The sequence below is a fragment of the Urocitellus parryii genome, chromosome 4 (genome assembly GCF_045843805.1).
Source record: "Urocitellus parryii isolate mUroPar1 chromosome 4, mUroPar1.hap1, whole genome shotgun sequence".
NCBI classification, from domain to species: domain Eukaryota; kingdom Metazoa; phylum Chordata; class Mammalia; order Rodentia; family Sciuridae; genus Urocitellus; species Urocitellus parryii.
In genome coordinates, this window is record NC_135534.1 from 72,005,228 (window position 1) to 72,026,483 (window position 21,256).

Here is a 21,256-nt window from a genome sequence, read left to right on the forward strand (position 1 = left end):
CATGTGGCTAGTGTGGGAAGAATCATTGTGATATATATATTTGGTACTGAACCCAGTGGTGCTTTACCACTGAGGTATATCCGAGCTCTTTTCATCTTTTGTCTTGAGACAGGGTCTCACTGAGTTACTTAAGGACTCCTATGTTGCTGAGTCTGTCTTCAAACTTCAACCTCCCAAGTTCCTGGGATTGCAGGTGTGTGCCACTGTGACTAGCTGTATCAAGGTTTTTTTTTTTTTTTTTAAGGAAAACAAAAATAAAGTAAAGTTATTTATTCTTTCCCCTTTTCTTCCTGCATTGACAGTCATGGCTTGGATGGGATATGCTATCTTACATTCATGAGGAAATACATGCAAAAACATCACAGAGATACAGACCTTGAATCAAAACCAACCATACTTTTAATAAGTGAGAAGTAAGTCACTAAGCACTGTTATTCTGTGATTTAAAATCAAGTAACATTTCCAGTGGATAGTCTAGGCAAATCTGTTGTGGAATAATTGATAGATACATAAAAATAATCAACACTATTAAGTAAAAACATCTTCCTACACCATCACAATGTTTCTCAATCACAGAACTGGTTTGCTGTCTCCGTCCTTTCTGGAATGTAAGCTCTGTAAGGTTTCAAATGTGACCTGTTTTATTCATTATTATGTATGCAGTGTCTAGAGTGAAGCCTGTCTTATATTTAGTACTCAAGAAATACCTATTGAAAAAAAAAAGTTTTTACATGAGTATCCCATTTAAGAGAGACTGAATACAGACTTTGAAGACCCTGAGGTTCACAGACCATGAAGTGAGCTGAGATAGTGAGTCACCCAACTAAAGCCATTTTAAAGAAAATAGGAAGATCTTACCTGCTTTAGGCTAGGAGAAGGGAGCAGGGGACCAGAAACTTCTGTGATATCTTCATAAATTCCAGGGAACAAGCTTTTGTTCTTCCTTGTTCTACTTTACTTCATTTTACCTAAACATATATTGTAAATAAATAGCAGCTATTCTGATAATGATGATCCCTAATAGAATTCCTGACTTACAAGTTCCCCTGCTATACTTGCTATAATGTTTGGACGATGATTAAACCACTAATATTCCTCATTTTACAGAAAAACTAAAATATTGAGAGTTTCAATGTTTTATGTAACATACACAGCCCTTTAGAGAATATATCTAGCCTAGGACAAATCATTGCTTCTGATGTAATTTTATTATTCTTTTGACATCAAAATATATGTTACAAATGGTTCTTTATGATAACAATAAATTGACATCTTCCCACAGATGCCTGAGTCTTTTTAAGACTGGTGATACAGAAATACAGTCAAAGATATTTCTCATATTGTACTCTGATTTATAGTGAATTATTGCAGTTTGCTAGGTAGCCATAATTTTGCAATTTATGGAATATAGTTAAACTATTTAGGTCTCTGTGATAGAGAACTGATCTATTGCTAAACATTAGCTGTCAACGTGAGTTTCCCAGTTTATAAGGCATTATTAATCATCCTGTTTGTGTTGGCAAGTGCCTCAAAATAATGTAGTACACTCAAAAATTCAAAATATTTTGTAACTAATGACCTTACCCTGTATTGCACTTGACTATATATGTATTTTTATTGTGGCAAGAACACTTAACATGAGATCTGCCTTCTTAAGTTTTAGGTGTACAATACATTTATTATTATCATTAACTTTATTTTTTTTTATTTATTTTTTTATTTTTATTTTTTTTTATTGGACGTTCATAACATTACATAGTTCTTAATACATCATATTACACGGTTGATTCACGTGGATTATGAACTCCCGCTTTTACCCCGTATACAAATTGCTGAATCACATCAGTTTCCCTTCCATTGATTGACATATTGCCTTTCTAGTGTGTGATGTATTCTGCTGTCTGTCCTATTCTCTACTATCCCCCCTCCCCTCCCCTCCCCTCCCCTCCCCTCCCCTCCCCTTTTCTCTCTCTACCCCTTCTACTGTAAATCATTTCTTCCATTTGTATTATCTTGTCTTGCCTCTCCTTTCCTCTTATATGACATTTTGTATAACCCTGAGGATCGCCTTCCATTTCCATGCTATTTCCCTTCTCACTCCCTTTCCCTCCCACCTCTCATCCCTGTTTAATGTAAATCTTCTTCTCAAGCTCTTCGTCCCTACCCTGTCCTTGTTTACTCCCCTTATAACAAAGGAGTCATTTGGTATTTGTTTTTTAAAGATTGACTAGCTTCACTTAGCATAATCTGCTCTAATGCCATCCATTTCCCTCCAAATTCTATGATTTTGTCATTTTTTAATGCAGAGTAATACTCCATAGTATATAAATGCCACATTTTTTTTATCCATTCATCTATTGAAGGGCATCTAGGCTGGTTCCACAGTCTTGCTATCGTGAATTGAGCTGCTATGAACATCGATGTAGCAGTGTCCCTGTAGCATGCTCTTATTAGGTCTTTAGGGAATAGACCGAGAAGGGGAATAGCTGGGTCAAATGGTGGTTCCATTCCCAGCTTTCCAAGAAATCTCCATACTGCTTTCCAAATTGGCTGCACCAATTTGCAGTCCCACCAGCAATGAACAAGAGTGCCCTTTTCCCCGCATCCTCTCCAGCACTTATTGTTGTTTGACTTCCTAATGGCTGCCAGTCTTACTGGAGTGAGATGGTATCTTAGGGTAGTTTTGATTTGCATTTCTCTGACTGCTAGAGATGGTGAGCATTTTTTCATGTACTTGTTGATTGATTGTATGTCCTCCTCTGAGAAGTGTCTGTTCAGGTCCTTGGCCCATTTATTGATTGGGTTATTTGTTATCTTATTGTCTAATTTTTTGAGTTCTTTGTATATTCTGGTTATTAGGGCTCTATCTGAAGTGTGTGGAGTAAAGATTTGTTCCCAGGATGTAGGCTCCCTGTTTATCTCTCTTATTGTTTCTTTTGCTGAGAAAAAAACATTTTAGTTTGAGTAAGTCCCATTTGTTGATTCTAGTTATTAACTCTTGTGCTATGGGTGTCCTATTAAGGAATTTGGAGCCCGATCCCACAGCATGTAGATCAGAGCCAACTTTTTCTTCTATCAGATGCCGTGTCTCTGATTTAATATCAAGCTCCTTGATCCATTTTGAGTTAACTTTTGTGCATGGCGAGAGATAGGGATTCAGATTCATTTTGATGCAGATGGATTTCCAGTTTTCCCAGCACCATTTGTTGAAGATGCTATCCTTCCTCCATTGCATGCTTTTAGCCCCTTTATCAAATATAAGATAGTTGTAGTTTTGTGGATTGGTTACTGTGTCCTCTATTCTGTACCATTGGTCCACCCGCCTGTTTTGGTACCAGTACCATGCTGTTTTTGTTACTATTGCTCTGTAGTATAGTTTGAAGTCTGGTATAGTTATACCGCCTGATTCAGACTTCCTGCTTAGCATTGTTTTTGCTATTCTGGGTCTTTTATTATTCCATATGAATTTCATGATTCTTTTATCAATTTCTACAAGATATGCTGTTGGGATTTTGATTGGCATTGCATTGAACTTATAGAGAACTTTTGGTAATATCGCCATTTTGATGATGTTAGTTCTGCCTATCCATGAGCAGGGTATATTTTTCCATCTTCTAAGGTCTTCTTCTATGTCTTTCTTTAGGGTTCTGTAATTTTCATTGTATAAATCTTTCACATCTTTTGTTAGGTTGATTCCCAAGTATTTTATTTTTGGGGGGGATATTGTGAATGGAGTAGTTGTCCTCATTTCCGTTTCAGAGGATTTGTCGCTGATATACAGGAATGCCTTTGATTTATGCGTGTTGATCTTATATCCGGCCACTTTGCTGAATTCATTTATTAGCTCTAATAGCTTCTTTGTAGACCCTTTTGGGTCTGCTAGGTATAGAATCATATCATCTGCAAATAGTGATAATTTAAGTTCTTCTTTTCCTATTTTTATGCCTTTAATTTCTTTCGTCTGCCTAATTGCTCTGGCCAGTGTTTCGAGGACTATGTTGAACAGAAGTGGTGAGAGAGGGCATCCCTGTCTTGTACCAGATCTTAGAGGGAATGCCTTCAATTTTTCTCCATTCAGAATGATGCTGGCCTGTGGCTTATCATAGATTGCTTTTACAATGTTGAGGTATGATCCAGTTATCCCTAATTTTTCTAGAGTTTTGAACATAAAGGGATGCTGTACTTTGTCGAATGCTTTTTCTGCATCTATCGAGATGATCATATGGTTCTTATTTTTAAGTCTATTGATGTGGTGGATAACATTTATTGATTTCCGTATATTGAACCAACCTTGCATACCAGGGATGAATCCTACTTGATCATGGTGTATAATTTTTTTGATATGTATTTGAATCCGATTTGCCAGAATTTTATTGAGGATTTTTGCATCAAGGTTCATTAGAGATATTGGTCTGTAGTTTTCTTTCTTTGAAGTGTCTTTGTCTGGTTTCGGAATCAGGGTGATGTTGGCCTCGTAGAATGAATTTGGAAGTTCTCCCTCTTTTTCTATTTCCGGAAATAGCTTGAAAAGTATTGGTGTTAGTTCCTCTTTAAAGGTTTTGTAAAACTCTGCTGTATACCCATCCGGTCCTGGGCTTTTCTTAGTTGGTATTCTTTTGATGGTTTCTTCTATTTCCTCTATTGTTATTGGTCTGTTTAGGTTGTCTATATCCTCCTGGCTCAATCTGGGCAGATCATAAGACTCAAGGAATTTATCTATGCCTTCACTATCTTCTATTTTATTGGAGTATAAGGATTCAAAGTAATTTCTGATTATCTTCTGTATTTCTGAAGTGTCTGTTGTGATATTGCCTTTTTCATCCCGTATGCTAGTAATTTGGGTTCCCTCTCTTCTTCTCTTCGTTAGCATGGCTAAGGGTCTGTCAATTTTATTTATTTTTTCAAAGAACCAGCTTTTAGTTTTGTCAATTTTTTCAATTGTTTCTTTTGTTTCAATTTCATTAATTTCAGCTCTGATTTTAATTATTTCTTGCCTTCTACTTCTTTTGCTGTTGTTTTGCTCTTCTTTTTCTAGGATTTTGAGATGAAGTAGGAGATCATTTATTTGTTGGTTTTTTCTTTTTTTGAGGAATGAACTCCAAGCAATGAATTTTCCTCTTAGAACTGCTTTCAATGTGTCCCATAGATTCCGATATGTTGTGTCTGTGTTTTCATTTAACTCTAGGAATTTTTTAATTTCCTCCTTGATGTCTTCTAAAACCCATTGATCACTCAGCAACCTATTGTTCATTCTCCAGGTGATGCTTGATTTTTCCTTTCTTCTTTTATCATTGATTTTCAGTTTCATTCCATTATGATCAGACAAGATGCATGGTACTATCTCTACCTCTTTGTATTGTCTAAGAGTTGCCCTGTGACATAGTATATGGTCTATTTTTGAGAAGGTTCCATGTGCTGCTGAGAAAAAAGTGTAGCTACTTGATGTTGGGTGGTATAGTCTATATATGTCAATTAAGTCTAGGTTGTTAATTGTGTTATTGAGTTCTATAGTTTCCTTATTTAACTTTTGTTTGGAAGATGTGTCCAGTGGTGAGAGAGGTGTGTTGAAGTCTCCCATGATTACTGTATGGTGGTCTATTAGACTCTTGAACTTGAGAAGAGTTTGCTTGATGAACACGGCTGCACCATTATTTGGGGCCTATATATTTATGATTGTTATGTCTTGTTGGTGTATGGTTCCCTTGAGCAGTATGAAGTGTCCTTCTTTATCCCTTTTGATTAGCTTTGGCTTGAAATCTATTTTATTAGATATGAGTATGGACACTCCTGCTTGTTTCCGTGGTCCATATGAGTGATATGATTTTTCCCAACCTTTCACCTTCAGTCTATGTACATCTTTTCCTATCAAATGCGTCTCCTGTAGACAGCATATTGTTGGGTCTTGTTTTGTGATCCATTCTACTAGCCTGTGTCTCTTAATTGGTGAGTTTAAGCCATTAACATTTAGGGTTATTATTGAGATATGGTTTGTTCTTCTATCCATATTTGTTTATTGATGTTACTAAACCTGATTTGTTATCCTCTTTGACTACTTTCCCCCCTTTACTGTCCTACCTCCCATTGTTGGTTATCAATGTTATTTTCCATTTCCTCTTCCTGTAATGTTTTGCCAAGGATTTTTTGAAGAGATGGTTTTCTAGCTGCGAATTCTTTTAACTTTTGTTTATCGTGGAAGGTTTTAATTTCATCTTCTAACCTGAAGCTTAATTTCGCCGGATACAAGATTCTTGGTTGGAATCCATTTTCTTTAAGCGTTTGAAATATGTTATTCCAGGATCTTCTAGCTTTTAGAGTCTGTGTTGAGAGATCAGCTGTTATTCTGATTGGTTTACCCCTAAATGTAATCTGCTTCCTTTCCCTTGTAGCTTTTAAAATTCTCTCCTTATTCTGTATGTTGGACATCTTCATTATAATGTGTGTAGGTGTGGATCTCTTATGATTTTGCACAATCGGCGTCCTGTAGGCTTCTAGGATTTGGGATTCTGTCTCATTCTTCAAGTCTGGGAAGTTTTCTTGTATTATTTCACTGAATAGATTGCTTAATCCTTTGGTTTGGAGCTCTGTGCCTTCCTGTATCCCAATGACTCTTAAGTTTGGTCTTTTGATATTATCCCATAGCTCTTGAATGTGCTGCTCATGGTTTCTTAGTAGACTTGCTGAGATATCTATGTTCTTTTCAAGTTGAAATACTCTGTCTTCATTGTCTGATGTTCTATCTTCTAAGTGATCCACTCTGCTGGTAGTATTCTCAATTGAGTTTTTATGTTGGTTTATTGTTTCCTGCATTTCTAGTATTTCTATTTGTTTGTTTTTTATTACCTCTATCTCCCTGTGAAATTGATCTTTTACTTCCTGGATTTGTTTGTCAATGTGATCTTTCATTGTCTGATTTTGCTGTCTCATGTCTTCCTTGAGACTCCAGATCATCTGAAGCATGTATGTCCTGAGCTCTCTATCTGACATTCCATCTGTTGCAGCTATTACCTCTTCTAAAGTTGAGTTGACCTGCATTGCCTGTGGTCCTTTCTTTCCTTGTCGTTTCATACTGCTGGCGTTTCTTTCTGCTTGGTGAAATTGTTGTGTCTTTGATATTTTCCCCCTCTATTTATTTATATTGCTCTTGTATAGTTGAAAAATCACCCTTGCAGGGCAGGTAGTGGCTGTGATCCTCCTCCAATTAGTGTGATCCGTCTACCATGCTGGCAGGCCCTAGGTCTGCTTTGCTGGTCCGTCAAAGGTCCACCTACCCAGCAGGCTCCAGGGGCACCTGTGTCACTCCATAGGTTGCTGGGCCTAACCTCCCGATGGGTTGCAGGTTCGCCTAGCTTGCAGGTACTGGGGGAGGGGCCGGTTCCGCCCCTCAGCAGGCTTTGGGTCCGCTCTGCTGGTGTTCACAGTCCCGCCTACCTGCAGACACTGGGGGAGGGGACGGGCCTAGCCCTCAGCCGTCCGCCGGACCTGTCCTCATCATTAACTTTAAACAGAATGTTGCACAACAGATATTGGGAACTTGTTTTTTGTAATCAAAATTTTGTATCTTTAGAAAAGCAACTTGCTGTTTCCTAGTCCCCAAGTCCCAGATAACCAACATTCTACTTTCTGCTTCTGTTCATTTCATATACCCCATATAAGTGGAATCATATAGTACTTTCTTTTTGCACCTAACTTATTTTACATAGCATGATGTCTACAGGGTCCAACCATGTTGTTATGTGGTATGTATATGGTCGATTGCCGTCTTTTTAAAGGTCAAATGATACTCCATTTTATGTATACACCAAATTTTTTTTATACTCACTCATCTGTTGATAGGAATTTAGACTGTTTTCATATCTTAGAGGTTTTAATATGTTGAATTCAGTTTGCTTATATTTTGTTGAGAACTTTTGCATCAATATCTATCAGAGATATTGGCTTGTAGTTTCCTTGTAGTGGTTTTGACTGCTTTGATATTAGGGTAATACCTATAACACACAATGAGTTTGTAAGTGTTCTTTTAGGATTTTTGTGTTTTGTTTTGTTTTATTTATTTATTTATTTAGAATTTAAGAAAGATTGAAATTAATTCTTTTTAAAAATGTTTGGTAAGATTCACCAATAGGGCTGGGGATATACCTCAGTTGGTAGAGTGCTTGCCTTGCCTGCACAAGGCCCTGGGTTCAATCACTAGCACCAAAACCATCTGGTTCTGGACTTTTCTTTCTTGGGATATTTTTGATTAGTAATGCAATATTTTTATTCACTATTGACCTATTCATTCATGTTTTCTATTTCTCCTGGAATTGGTCTTGATGGGTTATGGGTTTCTCGGAATTTATCCAGTTCCAAGTTCATCAATTTGCTGGCATATAATTACTAGTAATTATATGTCTAATGTTTCTTTTTATTTCTTTGGCAACAGTTGTTATTTCTTTCATTTCTCATATTGATTATTTGACTCTTTTATGTTTTTGAAAATCTAACTATGTGTGTGTGAATTTTGTCATCTTTTCTAAAAAATCAGTTTTCATGATTTTTTGTTTTTTTTTCTATTTCCTTTATTTTTTTCTTTAATCTTTATTATTTTTTCTTTCTTATAAGTGAAGTATTAGTTCCTTCAGATGTAAAATTGCATTGCTTATTTGAAACATTTCTTCTAATATAATATACATGTTTATTACTATAACTGCTTCCCTGTATACTATGTTCACTGTATCAATTTGTTTTACTTTGCTTTGTTTGTCTATTTGTCTTGAAATATTTCCTATGTTCTGTTTTGATTTTTTTTCTTTCTCCCACTGGTTGTTCAAGATTGTTTTGTTTAATTAGCATATATGTTTGTATTTTCCAGTTTTCTTCTGTTATTTGTTTCTAACTTTCTTTCATTGTGGTTGAGAAGACAGTTGAAATGATTTCAGTATTAAATTTTTAATTTTTTGTGGCTTAACATATGATTTATGCCAGAGAGTGTTCTTTATAATCTTAAGAAGAATGAATATTCTGCTGCTGTTGGGTGGGATTTTCTGCCTGTGTCTCTCCATTACCAAAAGTGGATATTAATATCTCTTACTATTATTATATTGAAGTCAATTTCTGCTTTCAGATCTATCAGTATTACTTTATATATTAGGCTTTCTGATGTTGGATACATATACAATTGTTTTATGTTGGTGAGGGATGTACCTTGTGTCTGTACATAGTGATTTTTTTTTTTTTAATCATTCGTGATTGTGTTTTCCTAAGGATATTTTGTTTTAAGTGAGTGTGGCCCACCTCTCTCATTTTTTATTATCATGCACATTCCTTTCACTTTCAGTCTATAAGCATTCTTAATTCTAAAGTGAGCATTGTATAGACAGTACATAGCTGGTAGACAGTACATAGCCGGATCTGGTCTTTCTATTTCTTTAATCCATTCAGCCACTGTATCCTATATTTTGATGGGATAATTTGATCCAATTTCATTTAGAGTAATTATTGGTAGATAGGGGCCTTCGACTGGCTTTTTGTTTTATGTTTTGTTTTTCATCTTGTTTTTTCTTGCTTTCTTCCCTTAAGATTTATTGATTTTTTTCATAGTAATATATTTTAACTCCTTTCTACTTTACATTAGGTATCTACTACAGGCATTTTGTTTGTGGAAATCAGAGGCTTACATAAAACATCTAAAAATTCTAAAATCTCTTTTAAGCTAGTAATAACTCCAAATGCATTGAATAACTCAACACTTTTACTTCTTTCTCTCACAATTTATTCTATGTTGCAATTTACATCTTACTATATTCTGTATTCATCAAAAATATTGTATTGATCATTGTTTTTAATATTTGGGACATTTAACCTTTATGTATGTTAGTACTAAAAACTGATTTATATACCACCATTGCAAAATAATATCATTTGTGTACATGTTTACATTTATACTCTCATATGTTTCACATGTTTTATGCTTTCACATTTTCTGATTTCTGTCTAATGTTCTTTCATTTGATCTGGAAAAACTCCTTCTAGTATTTAGAAAGGTCGATGTTGTGATGATGGAGCCTTCATCACTTGCATTTGGAGTTAAGTCTATTTCTTCTTCATTATGAAAGATAGTTTTTCTGGGTATAGTTATTGGTGGGCAATTTTTTCTTCCACTGCTTTTAAGAATGTATCTCCTTCCCTTCTGGCCTGCCAGATTTCTATCAGAACTCTACTGGTAGTCTTAGGGAGGTTTCTTTTACATGACAAATCTTTTTTTTGCTATTTTCAAAATTCTTTTTTTTGTCTTTGACTTTTGAAATTGTGATTTTTAACATATATCACTGTAGATTTATGTGGGTTTATTATATTTGTTTTATTGTGAGTTTTATGAAAGGGCATGTGCATTTGCCTCTCCAGGGTTTGGGAACTATTTAGCCATTCTTTGTTTTAAACAGTTTTCTGTCACTTTTGCTCTCTTTTTTCTTTCTTGGACTTCCATAATGCAAACATTGGTTCACTAGCTGGTGCCTCATGGCTCCCTTAGGCTCTCTTCACCCTTTCTATTCTATAATTTTTCATCACTTTCTTGATATTCTCATTTTGTTTACGTGTCATTTCTCTGGTTTCACTTATTTGTCTACCTCTTATAACTCACTTATCTTGTTTATGATTATTTCTTACCATTTTAATTTATTTTTGGTCAAGCAATTTGTATATCTGTATTACCTTAAAGTCAAACAGTGGAGATATATTTTGTTTCTTGGATTATGACGTGCTATCCTGATTGTTAATGTTCCATAAAGATTTGCATTATTTTCTACACATTTGAAGAAACGGGGCCACCTCTCCCAGTATTTGTGGACTGGCCTTGACCTGCAAAACCTTTCATCTACCAACCCAGTTGTATATTTTGAGTTTTAGTTTCTTGCTGACCAAGGTCTCTGCCATCCTGTTTTCATTTTGTAATTTGGTTGGTTGGTTTTTGTTTGCATGCTTGCTCTTTGCTTGTTGATATCAGGAGATATTCCTTGTAGTGTAGATTTTTACAGTCTCTGTGCTCCTTGACAGACTGAATGAGCCCCTCAGATAGCATTTTTAAAGGCTTGGGATGACAGAGCACACTCTCCTCCCCTCCCCGGGTCCTGGGGGAGAAGTCTCAGTTCTTTGCCTCTTCCCAGGCTCATAGAGCCATGTGGGCTGCAGGAGGGCCTTTGTCTCTTTTCCTTTATTTCCAGCTCCTTTGGGTCTGGGTTATCCTGATCTCTTCTGTGTTTTGTGTGTGGCAGAGCAGATGCCAGCCCCTTGGGCAGCATACAAAAACAGAGACATGAGATGGGAGGGAAAGGGGGAGAAAAGGGAAATTGCATGGAAATTAAGGGAGACCCTCATTGCTATACAATATTACATATAAGAGGTTGTGAGGGGAATGGGAAAATTAACAAGGAGAGAAATGAATTACAATAGATGGGGTAGAGAGAGAAGATGGGAGAGGAGGGGAGGGGGGATAGTAGGGGATAGGAAAAGTAGCAGAATACAACAATTACTAATTGGGCATTATGTAAAAATGTGGATGTGTAACCCACGTGATTCTGCAATCTGCATTTGGGGTAAATTTGGGAGTTCATAACCCACTTCAATCTAATGTATGAAATATGATATGTCATGAGCTTTGTAATGTTGTGAACAACCAATTAAAAAAATAAAAATAAAAAACAAAAAAAAAAGAAAGCTGGGCTTACTGAACACAGGATCTGCCCCTCTGCCCTCCTTGAAAAGAAGCCTCAGTTCTTTTTCTTCTCTGTCTCCCAGAGTCATAATAGGCTGAAAGTAGTAACTGCCCTTTCCTCTGTCCTACCTGCCCCCAGGCAACTGGATTAGGCACTTGTCTCAGAGTTGTGAGGTGAGTCAGAAGCTAACCCCTCAGGAGGCACACCTAGAGGTGACAGGTGGAAGTTCAATAGTCACTCACCGGCTCCATCCCAGGGAGAAGTTGCAGACTGAGGTGATCTTTCTTGGTGCTAAGATGGATCATCTTAAGAGAGGAACTGATTAGTAAATTGCCTGGCTGGCTTACCAATTTTAGTGAAGTTGTTCTTTTTAAATTTTATTTATTTATTTTTTGGTACCAGTCAAACCCACAGGCACTTAACCACTAAGCAACACTGCCAGCCCATTTTATAATTTGATATGGGGTCTTGCTAATTTCTTAGGGTCTTGCTAAATGGCTAAGGATGGCTTTGAACTTGGCATCCTCCTGCCTCAGCCTCCTGAGCCATGGGGATTACAGGCATGCACCACCACTTCTTAACTGGAATTATGTCTTCCCAGAAAGGTATTTTAATCTTTATATCATTGTGTTAAATCAGTGTTTCTGTGAAGAAAAAGAGCTGGAACTTGCTACATCTTGCTGATGTCACTCTAATTTGTATCATGTATGACCTTTTATCTTCCTGCCTTACCTAATGAAATATCATATAATAATATATATTATATGATATCTCATTTTTATATATCTCATTATATATATATATATATATATATATATATATATATATATATATATTCACTGGAACACAGTCAATTCAGCACTTACCATGAGCAAGATACTCTACTAAGGTGTTATAAGTAGAAAGAAAGATGGATACAAAGTGCTATCTACCTATCCTCAAATGCTTCCAGGAAGAAAATTAAATATTTAATAACAACTACAAATATTCTACAAGGAAGAATTCAATGTTGTCTTAATAAATATGATTTATTTGCCCTAGGGTGTGTGTGTGTGTGTGTGTGTGTGTGTGTGTGTGTGTGTCTCCTACTGGCTCAAGGGGACCCATAATCACATATCCTTGGGAAGGGCAGCCACGCAGGACCAGAGCCTTGAATGCCAGGTGCACAGCAGAAAGCTCACCTACCCTGACCACCAGGAGTTTGTGTGGATGCAAGACTGTTTCACTTCTTGTCCACTCATGTCTGAGGTAGACAGATTTTTCCCAAGCAGAGCTATGGGGCACACTTTGGTACTTTGATGTATATATTATTTTACTAAATAGCTTGCCATATTAAAACTGAGAAATATGTTTCAAAGTGTCATGGAAGAGAAACTATATAAAATCTTAATTAAAAGATATGACACATTGAGTTATGACAGCAAGAAAAAACAGAAAAAGGATATATCCTGTGTAGTTGAACAGCTTTGGATGTAAAGATAAATTTTACCTTTTACCATTTAAATGATGTCAGTCACATTACTCAATCCTTGTGCGACTGTGTGTCTTTACACTGTAAAATGGATGATGGTACTCAGAAAATAGTGAATGTGTTAAATTATCAAAAAAACTGGTAATCCAACTCATAGCACTGTTTAGATTTTTGATAAATGTTCATATGGCTATTTCCGGTGGAAATTTTAGGCTGAGTTTATAGGAATTAGTAAAAGACCAAATGTTGTTTTGTTCAAGCTAGTGAACCTGAAAGAACATGTAATAGATAAATTAAGGAAAGCGGACACAAGTTGCTTCTGATCTTGGGAAAGGAAAATGTAGACTGAAACCTGTTTTCATGATTAATAGCAAATCCTTTAATTTTTTATAAAACAATTAAAATGAAGAAAGAATGATTTTGAAAGGGAACTGAAGGCAAACAAGGGGGAAAATGTGAAGAGAATTACGTGATTGCAGACATGAGACAATGGGGCACATACAGTCTAGATGATGTGAGGGGGAAGGTTAAGAAGGTGTGCAATGTGTTTGAGCCTTGAGACTCATAAACAGTTGCATATGCTTTGATTATATTGAAAGGGGTAGAAAGAGTCAGAGAAAATCAAGTTTTGATGAGCACAGCAAAAAACTAGAAGGCAACACTGGACTAAAAGGTACATGCTCCATTTAGTTTGTTAAAAACTCATACATATTTGATTCATTTTATTTATGAATAAGTACAAGTATGTTGAAAGTTATAATATAAAATAAATGGTTTAATGCAAGTGAGAATAAACCTGAATTAAAAATACACTACATAAAAGTTAGGAAAAAAAGACATCTTTGTACATCACACACCTTTAAATAAAGAGAGCATTGCCAATACTAAGAAAGCCCTCTGAGTGTACTCCCAGTAATATCACATCACACATACAAGGAAATGACCATTCTGAAGTTCATTTCCATTTTTTTACTCAAAAAAGAGATTTAGTACTTGTGTAGCAAAATAAATAAGTAAATAAATGTTTCATTCATGTATCAAACAAAAACTTTATACCTAGAAGACCCCCAAAATTACAACAAAAACTTCTAGAACTAATAAATAAATTCAGCAAAGTAGCAGGATATAAAATTAACACCCATAAATCAAAGGCATTTCTGTATATCAGTGACAAATCTTCTGAATGAGAAACTAGAAAAACTACCCTTATTTACAATAGCCTCAAAAAAGTGGGCGGAGGGCAACTTAACAAAAGAGGTGAAAGACCTCTACAATGAAAATTACAAAATGCTAAAGAAATAAATTAAAGAAGATCTTAGAAAATGGAAATATCTCCCTTGTTCTTAAATAGGGCAGAATTAATATTGTCAAATTGATCATACTACCAAAAGTGCTTTACAGATTCAATTTCAATCAAAATCCCAATGATATTCCTCATAGAAATATAAAAAGTAGTCATGAAATTCACCCAGAAAAATGAGAGACCCAGAATAGCTAAAGCAATCCTTAGTGGGAGGAGTGAAACAGGTGGCATCGCTATACCAGAACTTAAACTATTCTATAGAGAAATACCAACAAAAACAGCATGGCATTGGTACCAAAATAGAGTAGTAGACCAATAGTACAGAATAGAGGACACAGAGACTAACCCACATAATTACAGTTATCTTATATTAGACAAAGATGCCAAAATGTACATTTGAGAAAAGATAGCCTCTTCAGTAAATGATGCTGAGAAAACTGGAAATCCATATGCAATAAAATAAAATGAAACCCCTATCTCTAACCATGCACAAAACTCAACTCAAAGTAGATCAAGGACCTAGGATTAAACCAGAGATCCTGAACCTATTAGAAGAGAAAGTAGGCCCAAATCTTCATCATGTCAGATTAGACTCTGAATTTCTTAATAAGACTCCTATTGCACAAGAATTAAAATCAATAACCAATAAAAGGAATGTATTCAAACTCAAAAGCTTCTTCTCAACAAAAGAAAGAATTTGTGAGGTGAACAGAGAGCCTGCATCTTGGGAGCAAATTTTTACCACTTGCACAGCAGATAGAGCATTAATCACTTAGGGTATACAAAATCTCAAAAAGCTGAACACCAACAAACAAACAAACAATCAAATAACCAAATCAATAAATGGGCCAAGGACTTAAACGGACACTTCCCAGAAGATGATAAACAATCAATCAACAAATATGTGAAAAAATGTTTAACATCTCTTTCAATTAGAGAAATGCAAATCAATACTACTTTTTAGATTTCATCTCATTCCAATCAAAGTGGCAGCTATATTGAGGACAAACAACAGTAAGTGTTGGCGAGGATGTAGGGAAAAAGGCACATTCTTACATTGCTGCTGAAACTGCAAATTGGGTGCAGCCAATATGGAAAGCAGTATGAGATTACTTGGAAATCTGGGAATGGAACCATCATTTGATCCATCTATCCCACTCCTCAGTCTATACCCAATGGCCTTAAAAATAGCATACTACAGGGACATAGCCACCTCAACATTTATAGCAGCATAATTCACCATAACTAAACTGTGGAATCAACCTAGATGCCCCTCAGAAGATGCATGAATAAAACAATGTGCCATATATACACAATGGAATATTACTTAGCAATAAAAGAGAATAAAATCATGACATTTGCAGGTAAATAGATGCAGTTGTAGAGTATAATGTTAAGTTAGCAAATCCCAGAAAAACAAATGCTTAATATTTTCTCTGATTTAGGGATGCTGATTAATTTTGGGGTTTGGGGTTGGGGGCATGGGAGTATTAGATGAACTTTAGATAGGGCAAATGGGAGGGCAGGAAAAGGAGGGGTCATGGAGATAGGAAAGACTTTGGAATGAGATGGACATCATTACCTTAAGTACATGTATGAAGACACAAATTGTAGGACTCTACTTTTTGTACAACCAGAGATATGAAAAATTGTGCTCTACATGTGTAATATGAATTGTAATGCATTCTGCTGTCATATATAACAAATTAAAATAAATAAAATATATAATTATGAAAATTATATGCCAGGGATGATTACTGAATGTGTTTCTACCATGATTTATAATTATATTGAATGACCCTTAAATATTATTATATCCATTTATTTTATGCCTAATAAATCAGAGGGTTAAATTACAAAGTCTAATAAAAATGTTTTAATATGTCAAAAAATGCATTAACAGTTAACAATATGCTGTGTCCTATTATTTTGGATGCTGGAGATTCAAAAAATAGAGCCATCCCTTCATGAAAAGCTGTATTCCCATAATGGAAGTTAAGTCCACAAAACTATTGTATTTTTTCATGGATATTTTGTTACTAAGTACGGTCTTCTGCCACTGTATATTTCAACCATTCACTATTCTAGATTCACTCCTGTGAATGAATTTAGTTGTAGTTCATTCATTTTTGTTTAAACATAATACTTTGTACAAGTGAATTTCAAATTGTTCATTTTCCCATGTGTTCGTTTCAGATTTCTGCTTTTATAAACTCTGCTATGCTTAAAATTTATGGACATGACTTCTGTGTATACCTCAATGTTTTTGTGAAGAGTATAATTGTGAAGTCGTTGACTATGCATATCTTCAACTTTACAAGATAATGTTGAGTTGTTTTCTGCTGTGCTTCAATAATTTGTATCACACAACATCAGTATTTAAAGATATATTTTCACAAATATTTGTTGTATTTTTCTCTATATTCTCTTTATGTTAATTTAGGTTAAATATCTAACTAGAAAATAAACCTCATAAAGGTGAGAATTTTATTTATTTATTTATTTAATAATTTAATTATTTATTTGTGTGTGTGTGTGTGTGTGTGTGTGTGTGTGGTATTGGGGATTGAATCTAGGGATGATCCTACACTGAATTACATCTTAGCTCTGTTTTTTGTTTGTTTTGTTTTGCTTAACTTTTCAGACAGGGTCTTGCTAAGTTGACCTGGCTGGCTGGCTTGGAACTTAGAAATCTCCTGCCTTTGTCTCCTGAGTAGCTGGGATTACAAAAATATACCACTATACCCTGCTGTATGCTTTTGTCTTTGATGTATTCCCTGCCTATAGAATAATACTTAGAATATAGGATCCTTGAGGAAATTTTCTCAGATTAATACATAGAATTTTTATATCTATTACATCCATTGTGATTTGCATATTTGAAATCTTTTAATGAGATATCCCTCACTAGCCAGAGGTCATAAAGATATTTTCTGTATTCACTTTTTAAATGTTTAACTTTTCTAGTCACACATAAGTTTATCTTTCAATCTGCTTAGAATTTAATATGACATATTTTGGTAGTCAACTTTTTATTAGTGTAATCAAAATACCTGACAAGAACAATTCAGTGGAGGAAAAGATATTTGGGACTCACAATTTCAGAGATTTAGTCAATGTTTAGCCAACTCCAATGCTCTGGACCTGAGATGAGGCAGAACCTCATTATGGAGGGGCATTCAGTCAGCAAGGAAATGTGGAGACGGTACCAGGGACAGATATAGTTCAAGAGCACATTCCCAGTGACCTGCTTTCCCTAACTATGCTCCATCTGCCTGAAGTTATCACCTAGTAATCCATTGAAATTCTTAATCAAACAAATGGATTAATCCACTTGATGAGATTACAATTCTCATAATCTAATCATTACACTTCTGAACATTGCTGTGTTGCCTAACACATGAGTGTAGGACATGAAAGATCTAGACACATGATGTGAGGTAAGGATCTGGTTGCAGTTTTCCAGTGTCTGAGCATAATTAATCCATAGTCTGTCTTTCTCCATTGACTAGAAAATCAGACTTTTAAAATATACCATGTTTCCATACAACAATAAAAGCTCCTGTGTCAATGTTGTATTTGCCTATCTTCTATTCCCAAACCAATTATTTCCAAATTCCTGAGTACATGTTTTAGTTACTAGAGTTTTAGAATAATTCTTGATACCACATTCTGTTCATTGCTTCACAGGTGGTTTGATCCTTCTCATCTCATTGCTATTACATCATTATAAAGCCTCAAGTCCCTTAAAAATTATATATATATATATATATATATATATAGAGAGAGAGAGAGAGAGAGAGAGAGAGAAATTTAAAATTCAATTTTAAAATATATAGATTATATATGTTACATATATATGTGTGTGTTGTGTTTCAATGGATTTGATTGACACTAATATAGTTGTTTATTTTTAAAAAGTATATTTCCCAAACTACTTCCGTCTTCATAAATGTTCTAAAATAGTTACTTTTTCACTTTGTGCTAACATATTGTTCTCTGATGAGTTAGTCATACTCCTGAAAGTCTTACATTTTGTTACATTTGTATAAACTGTATTGGTACGAATTACAATTTTCCATTTTTAGTTGCCCTATAAAATTACTTTCTGATTTTTTATGTTGATTATATATCTAGTCACCCTGGTAAACATTGTATTAATTATAAAAATTTGTAGATTCTTTGTAGTGTTTCTTATTATGGACAATTGTTTGCAAATATTGGTGTGTTTTTTCTTGTTTCATGATCTTTAAACATTTAATTAAGTTGGCTTTTTTTTCCCTGTGTTTCTATGAATGGCAAGAATTTCTGATATATTATCAAATAGAAGCAGAGTCCAAGAGCCCACAAACTCCTTCCTTACTTAGAAACCACTTCGTTGTAGATTCTAATCTCTGTAAGATGAAGGAAGTCCTTTCTATTTATTGTTATTTAAGATAGGTTGAATGAATGTTTACAGATGTCAAACTTTTCTCTGAATCTATGGAGATAATCTTAGTCTTTTTTCTCTTTTAATCAGTCAGTGGAATGATTCCATCATTATTTTCAACCCTCTGTGGTTGCCACAGGAGGGTCAGCTGGATGTTATTTTGCTAAGGGCTTTTAAAAATTTATTCATGACACAGATTGGCCTTCACTTTCCTCCTTCATACTACCCCAACATCCTTTGGTTATTAGCAAGGTTGTATCAGCTTCATAGATTTAATTGAGAGCCTTTTCTATTTTCTCTACCCTCTGAAATTTGTATAAACTAGATAATGATCTGTTTCTCTAGTGTTTAGGTTTTTAAATCATGAGATTCAGTTTTCTCTTTGAAGAATATTTTCAACCTTTGGTTTAAAAATAATTTCTTATTAGTTTTCTTTTAATCTGTTAAGAATTTTCTATGTTCAGTCCATTTTATGCTTTTATTAGTGCATTATACTATGCATAATATTGTGGTTCATTTTGATATAGTCATAAATGAATGAAATATCATTTGTTTCATTCAGTCCAAAATACTTCTTTTTTCCCTCCTTACTCCCCTTACTCCTATTCCTCTACTGAACTTTCTTCTGCTGATTTATAAGTTTATATTTAAATTGATGCTTTAAAATATACATATATATTTTATTCAATTTCTTTATTCAGTGTTCTATAGTTTAATATAGAGGTCCTTGGTTAAATTTATTCCCAAATATTTCTTTATTTTTTCCCAACATATTTTCAATGGGATAGTTATCCTAATATCTTCTTCAGCAGATTCACTATTGGAATATAGAAAAGCAACTGATTTATGTATACTGATCTTCTATCCTGCTACTTTCTAAAGTTATTTATCAGCCCTAGAAGCCTTCTGGTGCAATTCTTTGGATCTTCTAAATACAGGATCCTGTCATCATCAAACAGAGACAATTTGACTTATTTTCCTATTTGTAACCCTTTAATTTTCTTTTTCTGCTTGATCATTTTGCATGTGTTTCACGAACTATGTTGGATAGGACGGGTGAGAGTGGACATCCTTGTTTTGCTCTTGAGTTTAGAGGACATGCTTCCAGGTTTTCTCCATTCAGTATAATGTTGGCCTTTGGCCCAGTATTAAGAAATTAGGAGGTGTTTTACTTCTTTAAGCATGAAGTAGCCACGTAAATCACCTGAAATTTTTCTGCACAGATTTGTCTTTGCTCTCCCACTTTACTAAATCATTTATTAATTCAATTGACTCTTTCTATATATTTTATACATTGAGTTATCATCCAGTACTGCTTTATGTAATATTTTCCTCTAGATTTCCTATCTTTGGTCTTTGAGATCTCTTAAAGTTAACTCCTGTTTGTTTGTTTTTAATTTTTATACCTCCTTTATTGTAGACTGTTTTTTGATAAATTTTATTTTTGAACACTTTGCTAAATTTAATGCATTATACACTGCACCAGGCTTATCTTGTAAATATCCTTCCCTGGCCGTAGAACAGCTATTTCTTCAAGCAACCCAGTTTCTTTTCATGGATACTCATATTAGAACTAATTTTAGGTATGTTCATTGATTGTCATTGATTTTTTTTCTTGATTGACATTGTTTACTAGACTGAAGAGAAAAAGTAAATATATGTTTCCTTGGGAATATACACAAACCTGTGCATATTTCTAAACCATATGTATCTACATTAAATCAACTTGAGTTTGTACTAATTGTCTAACTCTAACCCATTACTACATGGTCCACTGTGTCTTCTTCCCCTTGTTTTGTTTTGTTTTGTTTTTCCTGAATATGGAATGCTTCATGAATTTGTGTGTCATCCTTGCGCAAGGGCCATGCTAATCTCTCTATAGTTCCAATTTTAGTATATGTGCTGCTGAAGTGATCACTCCCCTTGCTTTTTTGTAACCTCCTATTTCAAAAGTCAGAATCCTATATGCCACCACTGCTTATCCATTTGTTTAATTTTTCATTTACAGTGTAAATGGTAGTTATATTAAAATTGTTAATCCATAACCCCATCAAAAGCAATTGTAACAAATATAATGCAATGATATATGCAGTTCCTCTTTCATTTTATAGCCCCCCCTCATTGCCCAAATTCAGTATTTTTTTCTCCAATCTATTCTGTGAAGTGTGAACTACATTTGTAATAGAGATAGGTACTTATGTCATAGGCTGTATTATATGCAGGTATTGCCGGACCTCTTACATAATTTTTATAAAATTACATAACTAAAGTTCAGCTTTTTTATTTCAAATTTGTGTAGATTTTGGCAAATAAGTACCATTATATATTTGCCACTAGGATATCACAAATAATTGTTTCAT

General features: G+C 34.6%; 1 non-coding gene across 1 annotated transcript; it reads right to left on the reverse strand.

Annotated features, from left to right (window-relative positions):
• Positions 1-20,710: 20,710 nt before the first annotated feature.
• On the reverse strand, positions 20,711-20,814 carry LOC113181735 (U6 spliceosomal RNA). The gene has a single exon (XR_003300621.2). It is a non-coding gene; the product is annotated as a U6 spliceosomal RNA (small nuclear RNA).
• Positions 20,815-21,256: the final 442 nt, after the last annotated feature.